We start from the raw sequence: 14,167 nt of genomic DNA on the forward strand, positions 1-14,167 counted from the left end.
TGCAGAAGGTTGGTATAATACTCATGTCGATTCGTTTACATCGTAAGTAGACCTAGTGGCCGGGTACCAAGTCAACATTTGGGGCTCGGTGGGGCTCGCAGTGTTGACAACAGTTTACTCGAAAAAATCACCAAGGTTTTTGGTCTAACCTAACCTAAAAAGCAAAGGAACTGACAATTTTGCTTGAGAGTTCACAAACCGGAAGTGGGGCTCGATCGCCTTAATGGATTTCTCTCGTAAGGCGCAGTCTTGCCAACTCCTTACCCGAAAAAATCACCAAGGTTGTGGCGCTCGTCGTAGCCTTTTATGATGTACATTTTGAGAGCAGAGTTGGCAAGACTGTGGGGGCACTGTAGCTTTTTATGAGGGGGGGGGGGTTTATTGCCCTCTGTTTACATCTGGCAACACTACCGTAGATTGACAGTGTTGTTAACCTACTGGGTTTTTTTTTCACTGTAAATTTTCATCAAAGGACCTGAGGGGTCCATGTATTTTTTATGTCTGGCAATACTGTTGGGGGCCTAGTGTCGGCAACACTGTGGGTTTACTGTAGCCTTTTATGAGGGGGGTCTATTGCTTTTTGTTTACATCTGGCAACTCTATTGGATGTTCCTTTTTTGAGGCTCGAAATTATTATTTGAGGCTTGAAATCATCATTTGATGCTCGTCGGTGTTGCCTACCCACTCTACAAAAATTCTACTATATCGTAACGATATGATCTTTCACTGGCTAAGCTAACCTACAAATAGGAATTGGCGGCACTGACTTATAAACCAACTGGGTCCTCTTGGCATGTTTTTTCATGATGTGTTGCTAGGCTATTGAGCATCTTGGCGTATACAATGTATATATTTTGAGAGGGGGGTTATAGCTTTTTACGCTGTACGAATACTGGAAGCTTGACAGTGACAACCAACAGAGTAGGTAACACTAGTTTCTGACAGTGAATTTGAAATAAAATATTAAACAAAATACATGAGTAAGCACTGTAATTACAAATAGTACTAGTGTTATGCCCCCCAACTCCAACTGGACAACTGGGGAAAATAATTGTACAACAATTTGTACCTAATTCTACAACAACTTGTACCTAATTGTACAACATATACACAGACATAAAAGAGAGAGCCTTCCCGTAACTTACTTCATGTACAATTTATATGTTTTTACAACTGTGAAAAGAAAGCATATGTGTTCTGTATGCACATATTTATTCTTATTTTTCGAAGTTGAATGAAAGCACGTGTTTTTACGTTCTCGTAATACTGACCTTGCACCACTGATTTTAAATTGCTTCCATCCGCTTTTTTTTCTGTGTTATTTCCGCATGCACGCAACATTCGCTTTCAATAGACAGAAGGAGTGTTAGTATAGCAGGCTCCGAGTTTTACAATTTATTAAATTAAACAATAATTTATGTAAGAATATACTTGTACTTACCGAACACAAAATAATAAAAAGCACATGTGAATATTTGCGTGTGTTCATGTTATATGACGACTGAGTAAAAAAATAATGTTGACTCCCCGAAAGATAAAAGTTCCTGGTTCGACATCAGATGCATGCAAATTTTATGTTTTGCTCTCCAAAATCTTGATTTTTATGTTTGTGCTATTTGTCATACAGCAGAGGAGAAGAGGGGAGAGGGAGGGGAGGGGGTACTATCAGCGCCATCTATTAGCAAACAATAGAAATAAAAAGTAGGGTCAAACTTTTTCAACACCCAAAAATTTTAAACGTCCTCGCGTAGTAATACGATCAGCAGAAGACGTTTAAAAGAGTACTCTTAGTCGATAAAGCTAATTGCTAGGGCCCCTATATTGCTAAAATGTTCTTTGATTTGCATATTTCTCATACCGCCATATGTTGTTCTAGTTGACTTCTTCCAAAAAAATGCTAATTAGCGAGAGTTAATTAAGCAAGGCAAGTAAAAGAAGCAAATAGGACAATATGTGGCGGCGTGGAAATATGTAAAAATTCGATAAAATTCGAATTAAAATTGGGGGATATTTTGCATTTTTTTCCTATAATGTACAAAACATTTACCGTACATAATCTTTTCTATTTACAACAGTATAAAATAAGAGGAATGTGTGACAATATCCATATTAATTAGGAAGGTATGTTGTATGCTAGGTTAGCTAATTGTGTCTTCTACAGCTTCACTGTATAGAGGAAAGATGGAAAAAGAGAGCTCTACAAAAACTAACGCTCTTAACAATATTGTACGCCCCGTGAAAATTATATATAAATAAGGCATAAGCGTATTATCTGCTTTCATGTCAGATTCTCCCGACCTGTGAGCTGTAGTGTTTAGGCGACAAGCGACCTGCTCAAATATAATACTGTTGACAATATTGTACGCCCCGTGAAAATTATATATAAATAAGGCATAAGCGTATTATCTGCTTTCATGTCAGATTTTCCCGACCTGTGAGCTGTAGTGTTTAGGCGACAAGCGACCTGCTCAAATATAATACTGTTGACAATATTGTACGCCCCGTGAAAATTATATATAAATAAGGCATAAGCGTATTATCTGCTTTCATGTCAGATTTTCCCGACCTGTGAGCTGTAGTGTTTAGGCGACAAGCGACCTGCTCAAATATAATACTGTTGAAAATATTGTACGCCCCGTGAAAATTATATATAAATAAGGCATAAGCGTATTATCTGCTTTCATGTCAGATTTTCCCGACCTGTGAGCTGTAGTGTTTAGGCGACAAGCGACCTGCTGAAATATAATACTGTTGACAATATTGTACGCCCCGTGAAAATTATATATAAATAAGGCATAAGCGTATTATCTACTTTTATGTCAGATTTTCCCGACCTGTGAGCTGTAGTGTTTAGGCGACAAGCGACCTGCTGAAATATAATACTGTTGACAATATTGTACGCTTTGTGAAAATTATATATAAATAAGGCATAAGCGTATTATCTGCTTTCATGTCAGATTTTCCCGACCTGTGAGCTGTAGTGTTTAGGCGACAAGCGACCTGCTCAAATATAATACTGTTGACAATATTGTACGCCCTGTGAAAATTATATATAAATAAGGCATAAGCGTATTATCTGCTTTTATGTCAGATTTTCCCGACCTGTGAGCTGTAGTGTTGAGGCGACAAGCGACCTGCTCAAATATAATACTGTTGACAATATTGTACGCCCCGTGAAAATTATATATAAATAAGGCATAAGCGTATTATCTGCTTTCATGTCAGATTTTCCCGACCTGTGAGCTGTAGTGTTTAGGCGACAAGCGACCTGCTCAAATATAATACTGTTGACAATATTGTACGCCCCGTGAAAATTATATATAAATAAGGCATAAGCGTATTATCTGCTTTCATGTCAGATTTTCCCGACCTGTGAGCTGTAGTGTTTAGGCGACAAGCGACCTGCTCAAATATAATACTGTTGACAATATTGTACGCCCCGTGAAAATTATATATAAATAAGGCATAAGCGTATTATCTGCTTTCATGTCAGATTTTCCCGACCTGTGAGCTGTAGTGTTTAGGCGACAAGCGACCTGCTCAAATATAATACTGTTGACAATATTGTACGCCCCGTGAAAATTATATATAAATAAGGCATAAGCGTATTATCTGCTTTCATGTCAGATTTTCCCGACCTGTGAGCTGTAGTGTTTAGGCGACAAGCGACCTGCTCAAATATAATACTGTTGACAATATTGTACGTATATTGTATTGTATAGGAGACTAGAAGCATATAATTTGGCGAAAAAAACCCAAATAAGGTCATAGAAAATAGTTAAAAAAAAAGTGAGCAATTATATTTTGCATTGCACAGCATTTGGTATTAAATAACATACCCCCAAAAAATCTCTGCATTATGCGTTCTGAAAAAAATTGCCCTATGTGCCAAATTACTGTGTCAAGTAAACATTTTCAAAGGCACTGTCGTACTTGTGTGCCGGGAAAGGGAATATGTGCAACCAAACTGTGCTCTAAGTGTGGAAAAAATTTTTCTATTGACTACTTCAAGCGACACCAGCTTACTTGCAAGAGCACTGGAACATCTCTACCGCAACCTTCCAAGCGAAAGGTAGAAGTAACCTCCCTCGATGCATCGCCACCTACCAAACGCGTCAAGCTGACGAAGAAAGCAGACCGAATTGCGTTTGAGCATTTATTAGAAGACTTTAACATAACATCAGACAACTTCTGCGATGTGCGTAGTTTTCTGGAGAGCGAACGAGCTAAGATAATATCCATCCTCAACGATGCATTGGCTACATACTCCACTAAATTCTATGCTGTGCTATGCTGCAAGTATAAGAAACCGTCTGATGAAATATATAAATTCTTCCATGCGACAAAAGCAAAAACACTGCATCAGGCAGATATCACTGACCTCGACAGCATCTACGACAAGTTTGTCGAGGAGTTTGTGGCAAAGCACGAGGAGCATCAGGCTAAAGGCTCGGGCGGTTCGCTGTGTGGCGACCCCCACGAACTTTGTCTGACACTTAGCAAGTTCCTGCCACTGGCAGGGTCTAGCTATATTGCCCTGCCACCCGAGGTTGAAGCAAGGAAAGCTGTTCTCAATATTCAGAACAAAGACACCAAATGCTTCCTCTGGTCGGTGCTGGCAGCATTGCACCCCGTTCACTGGAAAAACAGTCCACGCCGTGTTAACCACTACACGCAGTATGAGTCGGAACTGGAGGATGCAATGGCCGGGATTGCCTACCCTGTAGAAGTCTCGCATATTCGCAAGTTCGTGCTCGTGACTTGTTGGGCCTGCAATTAGCCATCAATGTTTACGGTCTCACCGAGAACAAAAATGAGGTCCATCCCATCCGGGTGAGCAACGTGAGCAACAACAACAAGGTACGAGAAATCAACCTCCTGCTCATCAAGGACGAGACCCATCACCATTACACCCTTATCCGTTCCCTCTCTCGGCTTGTTTCGAGCCAACGGAGCAAAGGCAAAACCCACGTCGAGGTGTGTCGCAGGTGCTTGGCTACATTTAATAATCGAGAACAGCAGGATTACCGGCGCATCAGAGGTCCCAACATTGCTGCTGAGAAGCTAGCTCGCCACATGTTCTACTGTGGTACCAACGAGCCTGCACGAATTATCCTGCCCGAACCTGGTGCAGTAGAGTGCTTTCGCATGCACAGTGCTATGGTGAAGCATCCTGCCTATATTGTAGCAGACTTCGAGGCCTTTCTTCAACCTCTGTCTAACTGCGAGCCCAACCCCGAAACATCCTCTACCATTCCTTTCCAAATCCACGAGGCCTCGAGTTACTCCTATCTTGTGGTGTGGCGAGACCAACATATTGCCTCCGAGCCCTATGTGTATCGCGGTCCCGACCCGGTCAAACACTTCCTGGAGAGAATGCAACAGGAAGCCATCAAGATAGGGAAGGTGCTGTTGGCCCCCAAGCCCATGCTGCCTCTGTCTCCCAAAAACAAGCATCAGCACGAAATGGCTCTAAATTGTCCTGTTTGCAAGTCGGTCTTCACTGACGATAACAAAAAGGTCCACCACCATGACCATTATGGGACCGGAAGCTACATTGGCCCGTGGTGCAACAGATGTAACTTGAGAGCCAGGGACCCGCGCTTCATACCGGTCTTTTTTCACAATGGCTCGGGATATGATTTCCATCACTTGGTTACACATCTAGGGTACGACAATGCGAGAATCAATGTCCTGGCACAGAACGAGGAGCGTTATATTAGCGTCAGCAAGTGGGTGCCGATCCCCAACTCAAGCATCAGCATCGAGCTTCGGTTCCTCGACTCTCTGAGGTTCCTCCAGGCAAGCCTCGATGCTCTTGCTGGGAAGCTCAGAGACGGCCAACTAGCCATTACTACATCAAGTTTCCCGAACTTAGATGTCACACTCATCAGACGTAAAGGGGTCTACCCCTACGAATACGTCACAGACCCTTCCAAGTTCGAAGAAGAGTTGCTGCCTCCCCAGGATAAGTTCTACAGCCAGCTGAGAGGTTCTGGTATTACCGACGAGGAGTACAAGCATGCTCAGTCTATGTGGGTCGAGTTGGGTTGCCGAACTTTCGGTGATTACCACGATGCATACCTGAAGCTTGATGTGACGCTTCTTGCCGATGTGTTCCAGGCGTTTCGGGCGACTGCGATAGACATTTACAACCTGGATCCTGTATATTTTTACAGCCTTCCTGGACTGGCATGGTCGGCCATGCTCCTGCTGACTAAAGTTAAACTTTCACTTATCTTCGATGTTGATATCATGCTTTTCATCGAGAGAGCTATCCGGGGCGGCATGGTCCAAGTGTCGCAACGCTTCGCACACGCCAACAATCACCACATGGCCACTGGTTACGACCAATCCCAACCATCAAGCTACATCATGTACACTGACGTGAATAATCTTTACGGGCACTCCATAATGCAGCCACTCCCAACAGGACAGTTTAAGTGGGCTGACCCCTCCAACTTCGACATCGAAAGCTTCGACGATTCAGAACATGGGTTTTTTGCCGAGGTGGACCTTGACTTCCCCGAGAAGCTGCAGGATACATTCTGTGACCTCTCGCCTGCTCCGGAAGTCAAGTGCCCACCTGGCTCGGATCAACCGAAGCTCGTCATGGACTTGGAGCCCAAAAAGCGTTATGTGCTACACTACCGGAACCTCCAGTGGTTAATGCAGCAAGGGGTCTCGGTCAAAGCAGTTTACCACGTGCTCTTGTTCAGGCAGTCTCCATGGTTGAAGCCGTACATCGAACTGAACACCAACCATCGCACTGATGCCACTTCGGAACTTGATCGCGATTTTTTCAAATTAATGAACAATGCGGTATTTGGGAAGACCATGGAGAATGTGCGAAATCGCGTTGATGTGAGGTTGGTGACGAAGAAAACACAGTGTCGTCGACTTGTTGCAAGCCCGCTGTTCAGGTCTCGAACAATTTACAACGAACAGATGTCTCTGATTCACATGAACCGGGGCAAGGTGCTACTCAACAAGCCCATCTATGTGGGAGCTGCAGTTTTGGATCTGAGCAAGTTGTGCATGTTCGAGACATATTACGGCATACTACGTGCGCACTACAACCACAATATCTCGCTCCTCTACACAGACACAGACAGCTTGGTGTACCATGTTCGCACGGCCGATGCGTATGGTGATATGGCCAAAGTTCCAGCTCTTGTCAAGCTCTTCGACACATCGGGCTATCCCCAGCTAAACCGGTATGGAATTCTGCCCCGGAACAAAAAAATACCCGGCAAACTCAAGGACGAGAAAAACGGGGATGTGATTGTGGAGTTTGCTGGACTTCGTGCCAAAGCCTATGCGATCCGGGCTGAGGGTTCAGTAACAAAAAAAGCAAAGGGTGTAAGCAGGCAAGTGGTTCGGGAGCACCTCAAGTTTGAGGATTACCTCGAGTGCCTCAGAACAAAATCGCCCATTCTACAAAAAGAACATCGTATCCAAAGCGTCGATCATGTGCTTACAACTAATATTGTCAGGAAAGTTGCTCTGGATGCACACGACGACAAGAGGTGTATTCTTCAATGTGGGGTCCATACACTTCCGTGGGGCCACTATCGCCTCCAAACTAGTAAGGCCTGCCCAGAGTGCAACAAAAAGTAATAGGCAATGCGAAAAAAAAAAAAAAACAATTTTAATTTACTTCCACTTCCTCGATTACATGCATGCATGGCACAGCAAAATTAAACTTCTGGAAACTGCTAATTGAAATTTGTACTTATATATATAAAATTCCACATTTCTTATTGTGTGCTATTTTTTTTTTATTTATTTAAAACTGTTCAGTCACTCTTTCATTCTTGACGTCATACACAAATGTTTTCTCTGCAATAAGAATAACACTGCACAGAGTATCTGCAGGCAAGGCATCGTGGAACTCGCATACAATCTTGATGTTGGTACGATCGTTACCACCACTTGCTTCCTCTTAGATGTGTTGATGACGGTCATGGGTCTCCGTGCTTTGAATTCGCTGGGCGCGTAGTACACGTCCACGCTTCCCTCGGTCACGCGTTTGTAAGCCGTGTAAGCTTCGTAAAGTTTGAGGTAATCGTTTTTGGTCATGTCGAGGTTGTAATTCTCGCGCGGGAACACTTCGTTCCTACCGTTCTTCAGATAAACGTTCTTGATCTTGCAGTCGTCGAACTTGCTGGAATCTTTTTCCTGATCGTTATCGCGTCCGGTCTGAAAAAGCACTACGACAAAATCTGGCATGTCGAACTGTATGTTGTTGAACTGCGTTGTTACGTCGAATTCCATGTGACTTCCCGACGCCATCTTCTGCACGCACTGGTAACCGTGAAAGTGAATCGGCACCTGCGGACTTTTCAAGATCTCCGCTTTGTACTTGAGGGCGTAGTTCGTTTCGTATTCCACCACCGGCATTCTCAATTCCATGCTCCGGATGACACATTTCGCCGCTTCGGGTAAAGTGTTGGCTATCGGCGTGGTGCCGTCCGGACCCAAAGTAGCGTATCGCATCAGTGCGTCGTTGTCGTTGGCCGCTCTTCGAAACGTAACCCTCAGTCCTCCCTTCCACATGATCTCCTTGTAGTCCGAGAAGAAACCAGGCAGCAGACGCATGGGAAAGAGCACCGTGTGACTTTTCGTCGATATTTTGGTTCCGGCTTCGAATCCCCCGGCCTGGTAGTACGCTGCGTCCGTTTTGGATAATTTCAACGTTCCCACCGCCGTCGACGTGATGCCTGGATAATCTATTCTGTTGATGACGGTGTTGTGTTTCCTCACCTCCACCTGCGAGAACAGGTGAGGCACGAAGTTGTCCACGAGTATCAAGTTTGCTGCTGCGGGAAACGCGTCTCCGCTTTCTATCTTCACCACGTCGAATTGAAGGTAGAGGTCCGCTCTGTGAGGATGAACGAACCCATCCCCTACGTCCACGTCGTATTCGATCTCCCTGTTCGCTTCGTTCAGATTGGCGAACGTGCGACGGTTGGGAGGGAAAGATTGCAATTCGTAACTTTCGATTTGCTCCATTTTACATGTATGGTTATTTATTATACGTTGATCTCCACGATGGCCGTCGTAGTGGCACCTGCGAAATCCACCACGTCTCCTTTCTCGTTCGTCACCACCAACTCTATGTCGTCTATGCGGTTGCGACATACTGGAAAATAGATCGGCGAAGAGGGCGTGTAGATGATCGGTTCCATGAACTCGGAACTTGGTTTGAAAGTGGCTATGATTCCCGTCTGCTTGTGACTTCCTAACAATCCGTCCGAAGATTTCGTGATCATACCTTCGGCCACGTTACAGTGTACGTTCAGAGTCTCTATGGCCAAGAATTTAGGAATGTTGGTTGCTACGTGCTTGATGCCAGCTTCGAGTTTGGTGTCGTTCTCGAAACCTAAAAGTTCTCCCATGGTGCCCAGGTCCACGGTCTCCGTCGCGGATAGGATTTCCACTCTGTGCGTGACCGAATTTTGAGAAAGGTATGTGCCTTTGGGTAATTGAGCTTGCAAAGTGGAAAGATTGTATTGTCCTGGCGTGACGACGATGTGTTCGCTTCCGACGCTAATTTTGTTGTTGTGCTGCGTAACATTGGGTATGAGGTACATGCTGTAGAATGCACGCAGAGCCACGGATTTAGGATAGACGATGTCGTCGTGCAGCGTGAGTTTCAAGATTGAAGATTCGCTCGTGAGATGGAACACGCCCATCCTAGTGATGCTGTTTGAGGTTCCACAATGCTTTCTGGAAATCCTCGATCGTAGGGTTATTTATTTTAGAGAGAAACGCGAGCACGGAGAGGCAGAGATGACCGCAGTTCACGTCTCCGAAATTTTGAATGCGTTCGTCGTTGTAGTATATAGAGGTTTTGTTCGTTTTCAGATAATGAATTAAATTTGTAGGTGGAACACCTCCGAAAGAATCGAAAACGAATGCTTTATCACCATTATTTTTGTGGTAACATATCCAATGCGTGCCTGGATTTTCTTGACCGTCCAAGTTGACTACTCCGCATTCTCTTCTTTTAACGCTTGAAGGTAACGAGTCGGACATGAAAACTCCTCTGAAGTGTTTGATTTGTAACGGTCCGATCAGAGATTCAATGTCTCGGTTGGTGAGTGCTTCTGTTTCTTTTTTTTAAACTTCTTCATCACGCCCTTCCCCTTTTTCTTCTCCATGGCCAGGTTGTGACGTTTCTGTTCTTCCAACTCGGCCTTGTTCTTCTTCGAGTCGATGACGGTTTTCGCGATGGCGGCGCTACCGCCGGCTAAACTTCCAACAGCCCCCAATGCTGCTAGGATGGCCGGGATGCTGAATATGAAACCTCCGACCTTTTGCTGTTTCCGCGAACGCTGCAATCTTTTCAATTGAGGTGTGCTGAGCAGCAATTTCATTCCGTGTCCTTTCGACAAGCAAGAACGTTTTTTCTCGCGTTGTTTCTTGGTGAGTAACCCATCGAGGGCACCTAGATTTTTAAGATTGGAGTATGGTATCTGGTACACGACACCCTTGGGCTTCATGTTGATGCTCTATGTGTTATTTTCACGGTATGTTATTTATATATATATTCTGAGATTTTTTCTTGTGTAGTTTTTTTTACGGTATGTTATTTATATATTTTCAAGGCCCCGCAGTCGCTACACAAATTCTATTACGTGCTTCGTTTTCTTGCCAAGAAGTTCCTTTGCCCCCTTGTACACGATTCGAGTTTTGTTTTCGATTAAAATAGATAGCTTCTCGTCCGATAACATGTTAGCGTATCGATCTGGTAAAAATAGACTGTATTGTGCGTTGAGCAACAGGCGTACCTTGGGACCATACTGGGTAGAAACGATTGAACCGGAAGTTATCGTGTAAGATTTGCCGACTTCCAATTCCCGAATTTTTACATACTCGAATGACAAATTTAGCATTTGTTTTAATGCTTGGAGCTCACTCATTTTTTCAGTTGTCATATCGAAGAAGAGAAATTTTCAGTGTATGTGTTAGAGAAATTTAATTTTTTTTCACGATGCGTGTTATTTATATATACCGAAAGTAGTGTATATTAGTTGTTTCAACGCAGTACTTAGTAGGTATCCTCTTTTTTTATCAATTGAATATCACTTTTTGACAATTTTTTGTCGATGTTTTAGCGTTTAGCGATGTTTTAGTACAAATTTTCACTATACTCATTTTTTTTCCACTCGTACTTGGTAGGTATATTATGATGTTACGTGATACAACTTAACCTATCCTTTTTTTTACGATTATTTAATTTTTTTTACGATCCTAAGTGATATAACTTAACCTATTATTTTTTTTATTTATGCACTGTTTGAACGTTATTATTTGAGGATCATATTTTGTAGGTATTTTTTTTATCAATCGAATATAAGTTTTTGACATATTTTGACAATTTTTTGTCGATGTTATAGCGTTTAGCGATGTTTTAGTACAAATTTTCACCGCACTCATTTTTTCCATTTATACTTGGTAGGTATATCACGATCTTACGTGATACAACTTAACCTATCCTTTTTTTTTACGATTTTTTAATTTTTTTTACGATCCTAAGTGATATAACTTAACCTATCATTTTTTTTATTTACGCACCGAACTAACCTACAAGGGACTCTGTTTGTTTTAATATTTCAGTATTATAAGGTTTTCACAAATTTTATATAACCTAAAATGTGTTGGATGTTGATTTTTAGTATGTGGCAATTTTTTATGAATTTTAAAACTGCTCTGTGACCCTCTCGTTCTTCACGTCGTAGGCGAAGGACTTCTCTGCAATCAGGATGACACTGCATAGGGTATCCTCGGGCAAGGCGTCGTGGAACTCGCAAACACCCACTCTACAAAAATTCTACTATATGATCTTTCACTGGCTAAGCTAACCTACAAATAGGAATTGGCAGCACTGACTTATAAACCCACTGGGTCCTCTTGGCATGTTTTTTCATGATGTGTTGCCAGGCTATTGGGCATCTTGGCGTATACAATGTATATATTTTGAGAGGGGGGTTATAGCTTTTTATGCTGTACGAATACTAAAAACTTGACAGTGACAACCAACAGAGTAAATAAACCTACATGCAGAAACTAACAACACTAGTTTCTGACAGTGAATTTGAAATAAAATATTAAACAAAATACATGAGTAAGCACTGTGATTACAAATAATACCAGTGTTATGCCCCCAACTCCAACTGGGCAACTGGGGAAAATAATTGTACAACAATTTGTACCTAATTGTACAATACTTGTACCTAATTGTACAACATATACACAGACATAAAAGAGAGAGCCTTCCCGCAACTTACTTCATGCACAATTTATATGATTTTACAACTGTGAAAAGAAAGCATATGTGTTCTGTATGCACACATTCATTCTTATTTTTCGAAGTTGAATGGAAGCACATGTTTTTTTACGCTCTCGTAATACTGACCTTGCCCCAGTGATTTTAAATTGCTTCCATCCGGTTTTTTTTTCTGTGTTATTTCCGCATGCACGCAACATTCGCTTTCAATAGTTTAATGAAATACAGAAGGAGTGTTAGTTTAGCAGGTTTTGAGTTTACAATTTATTAAATTAAACAATAATTTATGTAAGATTATACTTGTACTTACCGAACACAAAATAATAAAAAGCACATGTGAATCTTTGCGTGTGTTCAATGTTATATGACGACTGAGTAAAAAAATAATGTTGACTCCCCGAAAGATAAAAGTTCCCGGTTCGATATCAGATGCATGCAAATTTTATGTTTTGCTCTCCAAAATCTTGATTTTTATGTTTGTGCTATTTGTCATACAGCAGAGGAGAAGAGGGGAGAGGGCAGGGGAGGGGGTACTATTAGCGCCATCTATTAGCAAACAATAGAAATAAAAAGTAGCGTCAAACTTTTTCAACACCCAAAAATTTTAAACGTCCTCGCGTAGTAATACGATCTAGCTGAAGATGTTTGAAGGAGTACTCTTAGTCGACGAAGCTAATTGCTAGGGACCATATATTGCTAAAATGTTCTTTGATTTGCATATTTCTCATACCGCCATATGTTGTTCTAGTTGACTTCTTCCAAAAAAATGCTAATTAGCGAGAGTTAATTAAGCAAGGCAAGTAAAAGAAGCAAATAGGACAATATGTGGTGGCGTGAGAATATGTAAAAATTCGATTCAGAGGTGGATCGAATTAAAATTGGGGGATATTTTGCATTTTTTCCCTATAATGTACAAAACATTTACCGTACATAATTTTTTCTATTTACAACAGTATAAAATAAGAGGAATGTGTGACAATATCCATATTAATTAGGAAGGTATGTTGTATGCTAGGTTAGCTAATTGTGTCTTCTACAACTTTACTGTATAGAGGAAAGATGGAAAAAGAGAGCTCTACAAAAACTAACGCTCTTAATATTATTGAACGCCCCGTGAAAATTATATATAAATAAGGCATAAACGTATTATCTGCTTTCATGTCAGATTTTCCCGACCTGTGAGCTGTAGTGTTTAGGTGACAAGCGACGCGCTCAAATATAATACCGTTGACAATATTGAACGCCCCGTGAAAATTACATATAAATAAGGCATAAGCGTATTATCTGCTTTCATGTCAGATTTTCCCGACCTGTGAGCTGTAGTGTTTAGGTGACAAGCGACGCGCTCAAATATAATACCGTTGACAATATTGAACGCCCCGTGAAAATTATATATAAATAAGGCATAAGCGTATTATCTGCTTTCATGTCAGATTTTCCCGACCTGTGAGCTGTAGTGTTTAGGTGACAAGCGACGCGCTCAAATATAATACCGTTGACAATATTGTACGCCCCGTGAAAATTACATATAAATAAGGCATAAACGTATTATCTGCTTTCATGTCAGATTTTCCCGACCTGTGAGCTGTAGTGTTTAGGTGACAAGCGACGCGCTCAAATATAATACCGTTGACAATATTGTACGCCCCGTGAAAATTACATATAAATAAGGCATAAACGTATTATCTGCTTTCATGTCAGATTTTCCCGACCTGTGAGCTGTAGTGTTTAGGTGACAAGCGACGCGCTCAAATATAATACCGTTGACAATATTGTACGCTCCGTGAAAATTACATATAAATAAGGCATAAGCGTATTATCTGCTTTCATGTCAGATTTTCCCGACCTGTGAGCTGTAGTGTTTAGGCGACA

The sequence above is a fragment of the Lepisma saccharinum genome, chromosome 12 (assembly GCF_977018435.1).
Source record: "Lepisma saccharinum chromosome 12, izLepSacc3.1, whole genome shotgun sequence".
Taxonomy (NCBI): Eukaryota; Metazoa; Arthropoda; class Insecta; order Zygentoma; family Lepismatidae; genus Lepisma; species Lepisma saccharinum.